At 39.5% G+C, this 17,386-nt stretch overlaps 1 protein-coding gene across 1 annotated transcript in view; it reads left to right on the top strand.

Moving 5' to 3' along the window:
* Nucleotides 1–16,375: 16,375 nt before the first annotated feature.
* si (sucrase-isomaltase (alpha-glucosidase)) overlaps nt 16,376–17,386 on the top strand; it is a 96,430-nt gene continuing 95,419 nt past the window's right edge. Inside the window, exon 1 of the mRNA XM_039822684.1 lies at nt 16,376–16,445. The gene's annotated coding sequence lies outside the window, so the exon portion shown is untranslated. The remainder of the gene's footprint in view (nt 16,446–17,386) is intronic.

The following is a 17,386-nucleotide window of genomic DNA, read 5'->3' as shown; positions in this document are numbered from 1 at the left end:
TTGCAGGTACAGTTTCGGCATACATTTAGTATATTTACACTTTGAATTTTGTCACGCCATTTATATCACAGATACCCTAAGGTCTTACAAAGCTAACACTTTTGTCCGATTTCAATTTAATGTCTTATAGTCTCGTTAGGAGAAGGCTATGTTTGCCATTCATTCCTATGAACCCAGAAACGGTGACTTTGCGCTGGGTATGGAGCGCAGCGGGCTGCCGGCCGTGGAGCTCTGTCAGGGCAGCGGCATTTAGTAGTCCAGTAACCCAGAAACTGTGACTTTGCACTGGGTATGAAGCACCGCGGGCTGCCGGCCGTGACGGAGCTCCATCCATCTCACAGCAGGGTCTGTGAAGGTGGACAGGCCGGGCAGCGAGGCAGCAACCCAGGCAGAAATGAAATAGACAATGTATAAATGTTCTGTGCAGTGTGTGTGACGTGGTGTGCATGGAGCGGCACGGAGGGGACGGGCTGTGTGTGTGTGTGTGTGTGTGTGTGTGCTTCAACCAACCAGTGCGCAGCTCATCTAAATTTTCATGAGCATGCCATATAAGGGCGAAAACCTGTCATTTCAATCAGGCCTATTTCACAGGGTTGCATTAGGGCCCATAGAACAGCACCCGGGCCATTTTCAGCCCAACCAATGTTACATACCCTATTAGGAGACTTTAAGGAACAGTGTGAAATACCCTATGTAACCGTTCTATCACCCCTTTAAAAAAGCCATTTGTTATTTTAATACCTATATTAACTTTTTTGCCGATTGTTAAGAAGATTGACACTCATGTTTCTCGTTAGCTTAGCACAAAGACTCAAAACAGGGTAAAACAGCTATTGTGGTGAAAAGGTAAAAAATACCTTTTTAAAAGGTCACAAATGAACGTGTTATGGTCTTGTTTGTTGTATGTGTACAGGGGTATATTTGCTGGAATACATTTTGGCTATAGGCGCAGTGACTGGCTTGCTCCTTCCCCCGCTTCCAGTCTTTATGCTAACCAAAGCTTAACTACTGCTAGTAGTAGCTTCATTTTTAACAGACAGATATGACAGCGGTATCAATCTTTCAATCTTACTTCCGGCAAAAAAGTTAATGAGTGTATTTTCAAACTATTTATTTAAATTCTTCGGAGGTGTACATGAAATAAAACATTATGAAGGTACTATATTTAGATTGCTCTCTACGTTGAATAATACCTGTTCAAAAAAATATATAAATGCCATTTTCTTTTATAGTGTATGTAGCGCAGAGCTATTGTATTGCCATTATATATATTGCCCATTTACATGCACTGCCTTATTTTCTACCATTACCACCTGATACCTCTCTACACTCATTCAAATGCTAGTTAGCTAATCACATTTTAGCACATTACCTTAAAGTAATGTATTTCACCTTTAATTTAATCCTAAAGCTTTACTTTACACAATTAACCCTTTGACACAGGCCTATAAACTCAGGGATGAGATGTAAGTGTAGTGGTCACAGCAGTGCACCCCCCCTTTTCTTTCTACATTTTGGACTCTTAACTGGATGAATAAACACTTAAGCATGCATGAGTAAACAAAGCTGGGCCTTTAAGAGGTTGGAGAGGACTGACATTTAGCCAGAAGCTGTAGGCTATAGATGGCAGGCAGAAGGAACTACAGTAGTACAAACCATGATACAGTGGGTCACAGGAGGGATGGAACATCTTGAGAAAAATACATTTATTCTAAATATGTAATTTTTTTTATTTTAAAGAAAAAATGTCAGACAAAAAAAGTCAAATTAGAGAGTTACAGTCCAAGAGACCAGCATGAAATACTTTCATACTTCATAAGTCTCTCAATTAAATTCAGTTTGGTGCGATTAGTTGGCATTATTACACAACATTTACAAAGACCTTTTTGTCCGTGTTGTGTGTGGACAGTGGGTCTGATCTGGATTTCATATTTTCTTTCCATATCCAGACGCTCTGTCAGTTGTTTGTGAGGGCATTTGTTTATATGGATAAAGATGTTCAAAATTGGAAAATACACATATAAGGAGCACACGATTCTTTTCCCTTTCATGTACTCTCTCAATGCACTCTCAGGAACAGGTCCTTATGATACACCAAAACGTATGATATCCTACGAAATTAGGAGACCGCCGGCTGGTCACGTGACGCCGGGTGGTTACGGAACGCCGGCTGGCTACGAGCTACATGACGCCGAGCGGCAGTTGCTAGTTGTTTCAGCCACTACAGAGCTTTGTGACGCCGGCTACAGACCTCCGTTGTATCAGCGGTAGTTGGTGGTTAATTTACTCGAAAATAGGTGACTTTGAGCCGGGTACAAAGCACTGCGAGATGCTGGTCGTTTTGGCGGACATTACAGTTAAGTTTAGTCCACAAAATATGCCGCAATGAAAGTTAAGATGAGGCACTAAAATGACTAGGTAAGATTAGGAAAAAGATTGTGTTTTGGATTGAACACATATTTCCGGGGTAAGAGACTTCAGATGAACTCCACTCTTTGGCTTGATGGTCCTGTATGTTAACACCCACCCATCCACCCCGACCTCATCCCTTCAGTGTCTGTATTTCCACTGACTGCTGAACGGGTGCGTTCCGACACCGGCACAGCTGCGGCAGTCCGCCGCACTCCGGAGCAGATACGCAGAGCTTCTATTTTTGCCGGACACTGGAGAGCGCCGCAGCAATTCAGCACAGAGCAGATAGTGTGGGGACAGGAAGCACAGACACAAAACATCCGGTTAATTTTCAAAATAAAATACACCATGCACACGGCGGATCATATTTCCCTGCACTACACCTTGAAAACGTCATAATGGGCGGAGACAGGCCTGAAGTCAGAATGGAAACAAACTGTTGTTGGTTTTGTGGTTCTGTTTATAGAAACTACATCCTGTTATATCGCGCGATCATACGTGAAATCGCGAGATCTCGTGGGTCCTTGTGACTTCAGTGGTCAGTCATGGCCGCAGCCGTTACGCAACAAATCCGGACCTGGTGGGTATTGACGGACAGCGGAGCACGGAGCTGACACGCAGCGGAGCGGTCCGCAGACGTTCTGCATTCGGTGGAAATCCCCAGCTAGAGTTGATTCTTAATCCTGTATTAAAGGACTAGGCGGGTATATCTGTGGAGGGAATACGTCCAAACTGTAATGGGACTGCCAGTGAGTAACTCAATCATGAAACAAGTAGACCTTGGTGATTGTGTATTGCTGTTTCTCAGGTTTAAGCAAAGTACTGATTAGGGACCTCTGTTCGTGATTTCTGTTTATACTTGTCAGTATGACAGCACACCCTTCAGCCAGCTAAATTATTGCCTGTGTTCTCAGAGGAAGTTTGAAATTGAAGAGGCTATGTTTTCTCTTCTAATTTCTCACTTTTCTCATCATCTTCATTGAGAAAAGAAACATCAGAGTCACAGACAGCACCTTCATAGTCCAGTATTATTATCTTGCAACTTTCAGATTCATATTCAGTTCTAACACAATTTAATTTAAATTTCTGAATAATCCAAAGGTGATAGTGCATAAGGATTATTTTGATAATTTGATGAAGTCATTTTTTTGTCAAATATTTTTTTGGCTCAGTTAAATAAAAGTCACTGTATGTAAAAGAAAGATGAAGAATGCGCTCCTGTAGCTATGTGTGTATGTACTGTACACCTGTTTTGGGTCTCAGATTAGATTGGTTTTATGGGACCTGATTGAACCACTCCCCTGGATTGAACCAGTCATCAGTAAAGCCTGACACAGCAAGGGCTGCTGCTGAGCTCGCACTGCTTTATTTATCACCCCAAAGTGAGTTAGTTTGTGGTATGTAATGTGTGTTCACAAATTTCTCACACTCTGCATTTGTGTGTGTGTGTGTGTGTGTGTGTGTGTGTGTGTGTGTGTGTGTGTGTGTGTGTGTGTGTGTGTGTGTGTGTGTGTGTGTGTGTGTGTGTGTGTGAGTGTGTGTGTGTGTGTGTGTGTGTGTGTGTGTGCATGTGTGTGTGTGTGTGTGTGTGTGTGTGTGTGTGTGAGTGAGTGAGTGAGTGAGTGAGAGAGAGAGAGAGAGAGAATGAAAGTGCAAGAGAGAGGGGTTGGTGATAAAGTTTGCATGTCCACACACAGGCACGTGTGTGTTTCGGACTCTGGACTTGGTCCAAGTTCTGTGTTTTCCTCCTTTTCTTTTTTATACATGATATTTATACCACAAGGACAGCAATGAAGTCAGGAACAGAATTTTTATGAATCGTGTGTTTATTTGCCTTTGTGTGTGTGTGTGTGTGTGTGTGTGTGTGTGTGTGTGTGTGTGTCTATGTATTTATAACACAAGGACAGTGATGCAGAGAGGAGCTGCATACTGATTAAGTGAATTCGAAGAGAGGGCCTCTGTGTTGGCAGGCAGAGCCACACCGCAACAACAAGTCATTCACCTAATTTACGACACACACAGACATGTTTCACTTGAAAATCTTTCAGATATCTGCGCCACAAGATGTTTTGAAAAGAACATTTGTGTCTTCAGCTGCAGTGCTGTATGCTGTTCAACCTTCACTGGAGACTAATAGGTTTTTCTAATTTTCATTTTATAGAAATAGAGATATGCCATAAGTCTTCATAGCCTCTGAATCGGCAGAGAGGTCATTAGAGATGGAGAGAGGAAGGAAAAGAAAAGAGCAGAATGAACAGAGGATAATGGATAGAGGGAGCAGAGAGAGATAGAGAGAGAGAGAGAGGGCGAGGGAGGACGGGAAAGATCAATATAGTCTGTACTTTGAGCTAAGAATCTGCATATCATGGAACAGGGCGAGGGAGGAGTAGGTGTAGAGAAACAGAAAAGTACACACAGTAAGTTTTCACGTTCAGTTTCCTTGTGTTGGGGAAAGAAAGAGACTATGAATCTGGTAAGAGCAGAAGGGGGATGACAAAGTTGAGGAGTCCCTTTTTTTAAGTGAAAGGGAAAAGTATGCAACAATGGCGTTTCTGAAGAAAGACAATAGAATATACAGAGAGAGAAGCTGAGAAAGAGTCACGCTGCTGGAGGAGGGAGAGTGACAGACCGAAAGGGGATTTGCAGTCTCTCAAAGATAAGCACACTGTCTTCTTTCTATGCTGCTAACACTCACACTCACAGTGGCACCATGTGCAAGTGTGCATATACACACACACACACACACACACACATATGCACAAACAGGCACACACATGACCAACACTACTCTATTGCAGCAAGCTCTTGGCACCTGACAAAAGATCACCCGCTCAGAGTTGCCATGGCAACGAGGAGATTCGTTGTTGCTACCCATACAGCCCGACTCCCAGCCTGATGAGGGGGGGGAGAGGAGATAAAAGCTAATTGAACTTTAAATGAAGATGTTCATTTAATTAGAAAACTGAGGAAATTGGAATCTCATGATACACAAATTCCATATTCATTTGTTAAGTGGTGTTTAATTAGTGTTTGACCAACATGTCATTATACAACATCAAGTATGCACTGCAGTTTGTTTGTTGTTTCGTCAGAAACATTCATTATTTATTGGGCTCTATTGTGGTGTAGTGTAATCAGAGATCATACCATAGGCCATCAATAAAGATTTTAATAATCAAGTTACATATTTAAGCGCGTCTTTAACCTTAAAATACTAGATATCACTTGCACAGCCACATTCCATGAATCCAATTCTGACAAAAAAAAAGTATGGAAAATATTTTATATGTCTAGTTTCATTTGCGTTGATAAATTTAGAATTTGGTCAAATATTAATAGACTGGGTCCTTGTGTGTTTTATGATAAATGTGTTCTGATCTTTTTTTTTTACTACATTAAACATAGATTTTTAGAGACTTTTTAGAGTTTTTAGAGTTAAAAACACATCTTCTTTGTTGGTCAGAAATTAGGATTCATTTCTAGTATTAATAGTCTGCATAAGAATAGAAATATAATTGTATTTGCTGATATACTGCATAACTTAAATAAGTTAATACCTAATAATAAAATTGGAAGATGACTATAAACATCCCCATATAACGATGATAAAGTTCAGTGTTGCATAAAGTACTAGAAAGCAAGTAGTAGTATCGTACTAGAAAAAGACTTTGGTAGAAGTGAAAGTTACCTTTTAGAATATTACTTAAGTAAAAGTCTTAAAGTATCTGATATATACTGTACTTAAGTATCAAAAGTAATTTTCTGATATTTAATGTACTTAAGTATTTGAAGTAAAAGTAAAAGTTTTTTTTTTTTTAAAAGCAAGCGGTTAGAACTTTTATTGTGAACTATATTGTGGCTTTCTTATAGTAAAGCATAAAGCATATTCAGGGTTCCCATATCTTCTTAATCTCACTCATCAAATCAAAATCACATTCTTTTCTAGGACTTTTCAGGCACAATTCTCTAAAGTTCAAAGAACAAACAGCATATTTTTAGAGCTGACATCAATGTACAGAAACATTTCTTGCAAATACGGCCACAGGTGTATGACGTTATCTTCACCACTACCCTGTTCACCACTATCGTCGGGGTGGTCTTCTACAATAACGGGAGGTCCTCCAGTAGGTGCTCGTGCTTCCATGGCGGTTTCAGTTGTGCGTCCTCCTCCTCCTTTAGCAACAAACAAGCGCTGAAATAGAGCGTGCGGCGTGCGGAGCGTGCGTAATGCAATCTAGGAGCAGTGATTCGCCAAACCTCCCTTATTGCAGTCGCACACATTTCTTCTAATTTTATTTTTTAGTAACGAGTAACGAAGATGCTTAGTGGAAATATAACGGAGTAAAAGTATACATTTTATCTAGGAAATATAGTGGAGTAAAAGTGAAAGTTGACATAAATTAAAATACAGATACAGATACGTGAAATTTCTACTTAAGTACAGTAACGAAGTATTTGTACTCCGTTACATTACAACACTGATAAAGTTAATGTTTGACTTAAAACATCAATGTCATTTTAAAATGTTCTAAGTGTGAAGCTATCTGAATGTGTCCATTGTCTGTGAAGACCTTTAACAGATGCAATTCCTATAAAAACACACATCGAACCAGAAAGATTGTGTTTCACCTAGTTTCTTATTTATTTTTTGTATTCTTTGAGTTTGCTTGACAGGCAGAAACATCAAAGGTGCTGTAGGTAGGATTGTGAAGATCTAGGACTTAGCCCAAAAATGTGAACATCGACAACTTCTCAGTCCCTCCCCCTTTCCGCTAAAGCCCAAAACGGACTCCTAAGCCCCTCCCCCCCAAGGGGAGAATGAATGCGTTTGCATGAGCAGTGATTGACACGCAGTTAGACACCCCGGCCCCGTTTGGTGCATCTGAACAGGGAGCTGTGGATTTTTGCAAATCGTACTACAGGCTGTAGGTGGTGCCAGAGGAGCTGGATTTTTTTTTTTTATTACCTGCTTCATGTAGTTCTACTCAAGCATAGGGTCTGTTTCAGCAAATGTGACAGAAAGTTAGTTTTATAAGTCTTACTTACTGTACCTTTAATGAGTGTAGGTGCTGTGAACATTATTCAGGGATGCAACTGAAAAAAATTAGCAATGCAGCAACATAATCAAATAGGAAATATCACACACATGCGGTATTAAATGCATACATCTCCACATACAAGAAAACTACATGCAAAAGACATTATGATATGTTACACATAACGGCCTGTAAAATCCTAAGAAGCTGTATTGATCACCATGGGAAGATACTCTCTACAGGCAGGTTGAAAAAGATGATTAGCTGCACAACAGCACCTCTGGAGGGAACACTTAAGCAATGCCAATGCAGGAACTGAGTCCAGGTTCATCTGGTGACTGCCAGCCTGCCACCCAGCTAAATGCATGTGCATCAATCATTATGTATAAAACAAGCCTTGTCCATTAGTGCACCATCAATTATGGCTAATGTTATCTTCCATACTTCTGCCAACAAAGGTCAGTTTACTTTTACTGAAAATCTCAGGGTCTCTCTTCCTGCAACTCCAGATGAAAAATATTGTTGTGGAGTTGATTAGTGTTTCTTGTTGACCTCTTTCTGAATGATTGTAATGTATGTTGTGTTGCAGTGGGGATATAGAGGAAGAAAAGTGCATATCCTAATAATGAAACAATTATCTATGGATGACTGTGAGTTTTGTTGGTGCAGTGCTTATCCTTTGTATGGCATGACTATTATGCTATCGTCAGCACATTCAATTTAAGATAATTAGCTGTCAGATTATATTAGCTTTTAAATAATTTTTTTTGGAAAAGCAGGGAGTTGTCCAAGAACTAAAGAATCTTATGTGCACATGCACACAAAGAAAGACACACACAAACCGCACACTTCCCTCTTCTGCTCAGCACACAGATATGAAATAATGAAATATTGATACTCCACTTCTCTCCTTTTTTTTTTTTTTTTTTGGGATGGATGGCTGACATTTCCCTTAGAAATTATGCAGCAGAAGCTCTGTGTGTGTGTGTGTGTGTATATAAAGTTGTGCATATGCATATTCCTCTTCATTCAATATGCTGTTTCTCCCCTACAGGGTCTAACATCTGTGCTATGCTTATGGGGAATACTGCATAATGGGAACACTTAGAGAGGCCACCTGCATATTATGGCTTGTGTAGTCATTGGTGATATAACAGTTAGAAACACACACACACACACACACATTGCAACACCCAAGTATAACTGCTTGGTGACTTGTCTCCTAGGAGGTTGAATGACTATATCAACAGAGACAGTTCATTATTATGTTGCCATTTTCTGGGCTTGATTTCTGTGAGGCTGAAAGCAAAGATAATAATGTTTCCACCACTAAACATTGTTCTGTGCCAGGAAGGGGGTTATCCCTATGCACGTCACAAGCCATATTACAACATAGTGTAGATGATGCAGTGGGAGACCCACCACACTTTAATGCAAAACAAATGCTAATAAAAGCAGCCCCTAATCACATTATTTATTATTCGATAAATTTGGGATCTATAGATTTCATCCACACTCTTCTACCAGCCTTACACACCGGTCACATTCCTTCATTTTCACATGCAAAAACCCAGGACAACAGGTTAATTACAGATGGTGATGTCTGAGTGTTGAGTAGCTTGAGTAGTTTGCGTGGACTGTAATTACATCTCCCCCCTTTAAGCTACCAACAGAACATAGACCCTTGTTAAGGAGGCAGACCTACATTTAAGGAAACAACTTGCTAAATTGCAAATTCCTTAAGGGAGACTCCGTATCACTGAGGTTACATTAGATGGGAGTGTACTGCAACACCAGGGTGCTTACTAGAAACAGAAAGATGTGGTTATTGTCCCATTGACATCTTTTTTTACTAAGCAAATGCATAATGGTAAGTAGCAGCCTCAACCAAAGCAGAGACCACTATGGAGTCAGCAGATTGCTGTTTTGATACCTGAAATCAAGAAAGCCCAACACTGCTACAGGGTCTCTGAAATGTGAAAAATTAAGTGTGGGAAACAGAATGGGCTGCTCTAAAGATGGACTTCTTACATGTGTGAAGTGGAACTTCCCCGTGAAGAGGGGAATTGGCAAACGAGGAGCTGGAGATCAAGCGCATAAAAAGCAGCAATGAGCCAACAGCTGAACACTACAGACCCCAGCAGGTAACCGGGTTAAAATGTGCATTGCACATATGATGACTGTGACCTAAAAATAAGAAATTGTTTGCATTAATTGTGCCCTCAATCAGTTAATTCTGTGCAGAAATTGACTAAACAGAAACAATCTGTTCTGTACCGTAGAAATAGAGATATGAAAGTTGTTAACAGCCAAAACTCACAGTACTGTGAAGCCACGCATCTCAGTCTACATTAAAACTCCATGACCATGTCTAAATTCCATATAAATCTTCCACAACTTGACAACTTTTAGCCTTTATTCCACACTGTATTACAGAGCAGAATGTGTGCACATAACAGCCAAAGCTAGCCAGCGCACAGTAAACAGTGAGTGTTGAAACAATGTCCCTTTAAAAATGTATGAGAAAGAGAGTACAGAGGGGTATTGGACAAAAGGATTGAATGCAATAACTATATTTATTAGTCTGTGGAAATGAAATCAGAAATTTTAAATCTTCAACACAGCTGCTAGGCAGCCACTAACACACGGTGTTCAAAATGGCCAAACAAACCTTTCACTTCAGTTTTTGCGTCTGGATCCCTTTTAAAGAATCCTAACACAGTATTAGTTTGAGAGAGAAAAAATAGGTGATTCATGCACACTTATTTATCAGTTCAATTTGTTATAACATATTACAAAGTGTGCCCTTATACATGACAGAAAAGCAGAGAATTTTCAATTCCGACAACAGCAAGGTGATTATTGTTGTATTATAATATATGAAGAGGTTTGTTTGGATGAATGTAAATATAGAAGCTGGAAGTGACATGACTGAATGCTTGACAAAAAATAAATGCATCATGGAAACGTCTCCTTTCTTAAGCATTAGACTAGTAGTCTATCTGAGTGAACATTTGCTATACTTTCTTATGGTCAATTATTAATAGACCTGGCATTTATCACTGGCGAGAACAATCACAGAGAGCCAAGGCCAGATAAAAATCATTATATATCATAACACATTTATTATATTGAGACCTTGAGAGTGTTTTATTGTGCTTTGAGACAACAAAATGGGAATGTACGGTAGATGATAAAATGTTTCAAAAGTCATACAATTGTTGGGATTTAGGAGGCACAGGATCAGTTATTAGTAATTATCAAAGACAAGTAATCAATATTAATAAAGATTTGAAAATGAAAAACTTCATCAAATGGAATAAAAATACGGGGGACCACCATGAACTCAGGGAACAATAATTGAACTGTGGATACATTCTCAAAAAGGGGTGCAGATATTAATTCTCTATCAAACATTTACTTACCAATAACTTACCAATAAATACTGATTAATAATCACAAATTCTTCAATCAATAAACATTCCATTATTCACCTACAAAACAAGCAAGTGTGTGGTACGTGTGTGTGTGTGTGTGTGTGTGTGTGTGTGTGTGTGTGTGTGTGTGTGTGTGTGTGTGTGTGTGTGTGTGTGTGTGTGTGTGTGTGTGTAGAGATAGTAAAAGGGAGAGATATAAAGAAGCACACAAGGCAATATAAAACTAACATGAGATTCTAACTTCCGGTGGGTGGGTGTCGGAGATCTGACCTGACGAAAAGAGAGTTTATTAACCTTATCTATAGTAGAATATAACTAACACGTCCTAACAGCGTGGGACAACACAATTAACGTAGCATAGTAAGCATGCATAAACAGGATCTGAAATCAGACCTAAAGGTAACACTTAAGTGAGACTTTGGAGTTTTTTTGACACCTGTTGGATTGGCAAGGCTGTGACTCTGCAAGTAGGCCTTTCCTTTATAATGGCAGGTCACATGTTTGCACAGTTTTCTCTTTTTTGCCACAAGGCATCATGACTTTGCGTAAACTTACATGCCACTTTCCTAAAGCCAAATGTTATCTGTACGCATTTTGAGCTATCCACGTATATGTCTACGCTGTATACAGCGGATGTAAACATACACACGTGTTATCGCGAGAACGTCACACGTGTATAAAAAAAAAAAAAAAAAAAGTTGGGTTTAGGAAAAGAACATTGTGAAAAGCTTTAGTAACACAAAAAAAAAACCTACAAAAACACGAAAAAAACACGACAGTGACCAACGTAAAATGCTTAGGAAAACAATAAAAGGTTGGGTTTAGGAAATAAACATTGGGGAAAAAAAAAAAAAAAAAAAACAGTTGAAAAACACCACACGCAGGACGCGATCTCAGCTCTCCTGGGTGAAAGTCCTGTGCTTTATCCATCCACCAACCCAACCAACCTGGACATATGTCCTCTCATACTACTCGCTACGGCGAAAATTCACACGTAGCCTAAATCAGTCCCTACAGGATTTTGCGGCCTTTTGTTGAGATTGTTGCGGCCTAAAATGCCTGATTTTGCAGGAGCTTTTGTGAAAAATTGCGATAAAAGTTGCTATGTCTTTTGTATTTTTATTGCAATGAAATTGAGACAGTGAAAATTGCAAAAAAAAAGAAAAAAAAAAAAGTTGTTTAAAAATAAAAAGGAAACTTGTTTCGGGGAGAATAAAATTACTCTGGGCTGAGTTTTCCTAGTAACCTTACCAAAAGGCTCAGGATGAAGCAAATGTTGGTATAATATGAAAAATGGCTGGTGGATTTAAGACAAAAAATAATAATTTATTGAATGAATCAAATTTGAACATATCTGTCAGTGGCTTGTAAATCTTTACATTGTTAGTTAATTTCCTATCCTGGGCTGGGACACACATTCATACAGTTTCATAATTTGGACTTTAACTTATCTTTGCACTCATAATAATGAGCATAGCTGTCCTCAATTTAGGTCATCCTGTGCGTGGGCAGGTTCCCAGTCACAACCAAACAAACACACGCATGAACACACATATATAATCTTGGTTGGTTGGCAGCTCTTAATGTTGAGTGCCTAGTCTTAAAGTGACTGGATCGATACAGGGGAGTGAATTGCCAATTTCAGTTTGTTTCATTGAAATGGGCTGGCACTGCATTCTAGAGAAAGAGCACCTGAAATTGGCAGTGGCAGAGTGGAATTGGATTTGTAAGGAGAGAAAAGGAGAGCAGAATGATCAGAAACAGACTTGAACGCCTACATCTCCATGCATGCACACATGCGTGCGCGCACACACACACACACACACAACACACACACACACACACACACACACACACAACATTCCTAAGTCATAATTGCGTCTGCATCTTAGCAAATAATGGTCACAGTTATGAACGTCCATTGTCTACCACTGTCTCACCTACATGGACCCACTCACAAAACCTCAATCAGAGCTCATGTTGGCTTCTTTGATTGTACAGTTCATGGCAATCAAGATCTGTGTTGGAAGAGAAGATGATTGTGTCTCTAGATAGGAAATATCTCATTCAGTTGACACTCTCCATTCGGTTTATTGAGGTGACATGGACTGACGCCATCATCAAACTAGAGAATGTATTGGAATGGATGGATGTCTGGCCATAGAAACTGTACACAATTTAAACCACACGCTATGCAGTCCTTTTTAGCCTGACAAACTAAATCAACAGACAGTGTAAAATTTGTTCAGCTCTGCCTTTGAAGGCTGCTCCGAGCCTGTGGTGCTGGACCACACAGAATATTTGCTTTTTTTGGGTACGTTGAATAAAAGACCTGGGAAACTTCACATTTGTGACATTATGTTCAGAAAGAGACCCCTGTCGAACAAACGCAGGTTGTGAGGCTATTTGCACCCCTGGTACGATTAGCAGTGTATGCTATTCGTACCCTGGTCCAATTAGAAATTAATGCTATCGTACCCCGCTTGTGCACACAGCAATGTGTTCTATTAATACCCCGTCTGGTACAAATATCAATGTATGCTATTTGCACCCCTGTGCATTTACAGTACCTTGGCATATATTTACACACAGTTATCCATACTACTCATGTATTACACCTTTTTGGAATATTATCGCCCTGACATTCTTACTCTAACCATAACCAATCCCACTCCTCTTGCCTAAACCTAATCCATCCAACCAGAGCAGGCATATTCATGAGTCTTCCCCTACCACCCTGCAAAAAAAATGTTTGCGTTCGCGGGCCCTGACTTGCGCAATTGCATGCAAAATATCCAATCCAAAATGAAAAAAACAAGATCACCTCACCAGGGAATCAAACTCCAGAGTCCCAGACCGAAGCTCAGTGTTCTAACCACTCACCTAGCAGTTCTTACAGAATGTTGTACAACTATTTACCACTTGGTGTCTTCAAGGCTTGGTTGCTAGGTAACCATACTGTATACAAAAAATAGGTACTAACTAACAAACTAACAGTTGTATGCTTTCACTGAAGACAGAAAGCACAACTGTAGTATCCATTTTCCACTAGAAATTCAATGGTTATAAACTTTAGAGACAAAACTTTCCTAATATGCCAGTTTCTGCAATCATGGAAGATGAACATCCGCCATGATTTCGGTGCACGCGAGCAACGTGTTTTTGTTGTTACGTCACATGGTGTGAATAGCTCAGCTGTGTGGCCGAGGCTATTCGTACTGGGGGTGCAAATAGACACTCCGCATATTTAATCTCTGTTTGAGAAAGTAAAGAGTGGAATTATTTGCTTCAAGGCAGAAAGCCAACTGCCTGCTTTGGTCTCTCAACAACTCCCACATGTGTGATGACCAGAGAGGAGATGAGTGTTGTTCATAATTGCTGCGGACCTCCTTCATGATGATGATTGTGGCATTGTGCTTTTGTCACAGGAGACGGTGCAGTCATCGGTTTTCACCCCACAAAGCATGGTAAGCATTTTTACAAGACAAAGACGGTGTAAAAACAGTTACAGATATAGTGACTCTGATTCTGCGATTACAAACAGACCTCTGTAATGAGACAATTATTTACACTATATTTGTTAACATTACATCCGCTAGGCTAGGGATAATATAGCCGCCATGTCCGACGCCCAATAGTCAGTATCCTTTTGTAAAAACTGATGGGCCATTAACGCCTCATCACTCTACATCTCTATGGCCAGTGTCATCTCTAACTGCTAGATGGACTAAGTTAGAATGGATTTAGAATACTCTGGCTCAAAGAATACAGGGGGTCATTGAATTATAATGACCTCATCCAATGTTTAAATAATTTTCCTAAATATTGAGCCACAGCACTGAAAATCTTTTACGTAACACAAGCCTATAATTTCTGTACTCCAAAACAACAAACTACCGGGACGCCTTTTACCCGACTCACGTTCCACACTCCACACTGCTGTCTTTGGACAAGTCACCTCGTGAGATCGATAATATTGTTAGACACTTTCAATAACAATCTGAGCCTGTCAGTGGCAAAAACAATCACTTTTAGTGGACAAAAATCAAGGGTATACAATTGCCCAATCAGGTTACATTGCAGCTCACTACTGCATCAATTTCAAAGATTTATGTTGACATCAGTCTATTAGACACAAATGCATGGGGAAATAAAACCAAAATTACCCTTTCATGTCAAGTTGTCATAACACAAACATCTTAAATCTTTCAATGCTATCTTTGATTGAAAGTGTCCCAATTTACAGAATGACACTTAATCACAGCAGTCATAAACATTCAAAAGGACTCATTCATGTTAATGACCGGTGTCACGTCATGGCTATGACAGTGTCATGTCAGTCTTATGCACACCCCTTCAAATAAAAGGTTACCCAACTTTTACAGTCAGACAAAAAGTTTTATTACAGTCGCTTTCATTACTGATATTTTACACAAATGAATACTGTGGTGCATAAGTGCATGTGAATAGTGGCATGCAAATGAGTTTCCATGCCCCATTCAATGGCTCATTGCACTGTACGGTCATCATGCATCAAGTTATCATTATGCCATTTTAAAATTGTCATTTCAAGTGTCTTGTATCTGGATCAAATCCTGGTGAGATTTAGATTTTCATTTAGCTACATAGGCCCCTTAGTGTTACATTAGCTGCTGTTATCACAGGGACAGAGGAGACAGACCTTGGATGTATTAAGAAAACAGGTTAACACCTTTTCAGAGACTACTTACTGACATTATGGCAGGAGTAAATATTGTGTAGTGTCTTGCAGATACAAATACATTCACACCTTTTCATCTGGCTAGAACCACTGAGGTGGTTAGAGATGCATAAGAAGCATAAGAGTAGGTGATCTGCAGGTAAAATCTAGCTGATCACACATGTACATGTGAAGTTACCACACCTACTGGCTGCCACATATAACTATACAGATACAGGGACTCCAGTATCATCTATTATATCATCCTGTTATTTAAAAATACAAAAACAACTTTATAGCTTTGATTACAGTGGATTCATTGCCAATAGAAAATATGACCGAAAATATTTATTTAGATCTAGTCTAATGAGTTGCTTATTTCTACTTCAACCAAACAACTAAATACTGCTAAATGTGTGCAAGTGTGTGCGTATGTATGTGTGTAAATGAGTGTTGATGTGGTAACAGTGGGGTAATGATTACTCGTGCTGAGTCACAGCTTACATAAAACAACAAAAATACACAAATATCTTTGGGTAAATTACAACTATTCACGCACACAAACTCTCATAAGCTCTGTGGAAATCAAACACGATAGCGGGATTGATTGTAACAAGCTGAAATGAGGATTTTAGGCTGCAGTTGTTTTCTCACACTGTAGATGGTTATCTGACATTTTATGGCTTTGGGGGTCACACACACACACACACTAACACACACACTAACACACACACTAACACACACACACTAACACACACACACACACACACACACACACACACAAGGAGTGGTGAACCCCTATAAGGTGCTATCTCACTTTAACTCAGAAGCACTTTGCCCCGAACAGTGGAGAGAGCCGAGGTAAGACTGCAGCTGCAGGCTGTCTACCTGTTCAACTCAAAAACTAATCTTTGTTTAATATTTTTATATATATATATATTTACTTATTTAATATGATGTTGGATGATAGATTACTACTGTGATGCTAGTGGGGTTTATTTTTAATAACTACAGCATCAATGTATAAATAAAAACTAGTTACAAAAAAAAATCATTCTTGTTACAGATACAGATTTAAACTTTATGTGGCTTGTAGATGTTTGCAGTTGAATCCACATTACTGTGGACAGACTGTGACCAAGTTTGTTAATAATGTTGGTTATGTGTAGCTGGTTATGTGTAGCTCTTTACCAGTAGAGTAAATAATCCACTCTAAATTACAATGCAGCCCTGAGAAACAAATGTCTATGGAGGGCTTTGAATACCGATGTGTTGACTGACTTTATATTTACACTGCACTGATCTCCTCTTGGGCTGAAATTAACTTAAGGATCAAAGTAACCAGTGAACTAAGGGTATTAAGTAAAAGTTCAAATGAAATATCAGATAATACTCTAAACTGCCTTCACTCATGGGAACCTCAACAGTGCAGATATAAAGTGCCCGTTTATTTTTAAATGTGTGTACATCTGCACGTATCAGAATGTCTGTGAGTTGGGAGAAGTAAAATGATATGCTGTTATGGGTGAAAGCTATTTTTAGGCACTTAGTGTAAGCTAAATGGAAGAAGAGAGAAGCTAAAAAGGTTTGTACTGTATGATTTTGTTTGTGTGTCTCGGTGTTGCACTGCATGTTTGCAAACGATTTGTGGTGCTTCTGTATGGTGTGCAGGGGGGCATGCACACGTTTGACTCTCAGTCTCTCTCTTTGCCCTCGCCTGCTCTTCACAGCACATTAAACAGGATGGCTATAAGCCTCTCGTTCACCCAAATAGACACATACCCACACACATACAGACATTC

Source organism: Perca fluviatilis, chromosome 2 (assembly GCF_010015445.1).
Source record: "Perca fluviatilis chromosome 2, GENO_Pfluv_1.0, whole genome shotgun sequence".
In the NCBI taxonomy this organism is placed as follows: Eukaryota; Metazoa; Chordata; class Actinopteri; order Perciformes; family Percidae; genus Perca; species Perca fluviatilis.
Note: the sequence above shows the minus strand (reverse complement) of the source record. Positions and strands in the feature narration are given on the sequence as shown.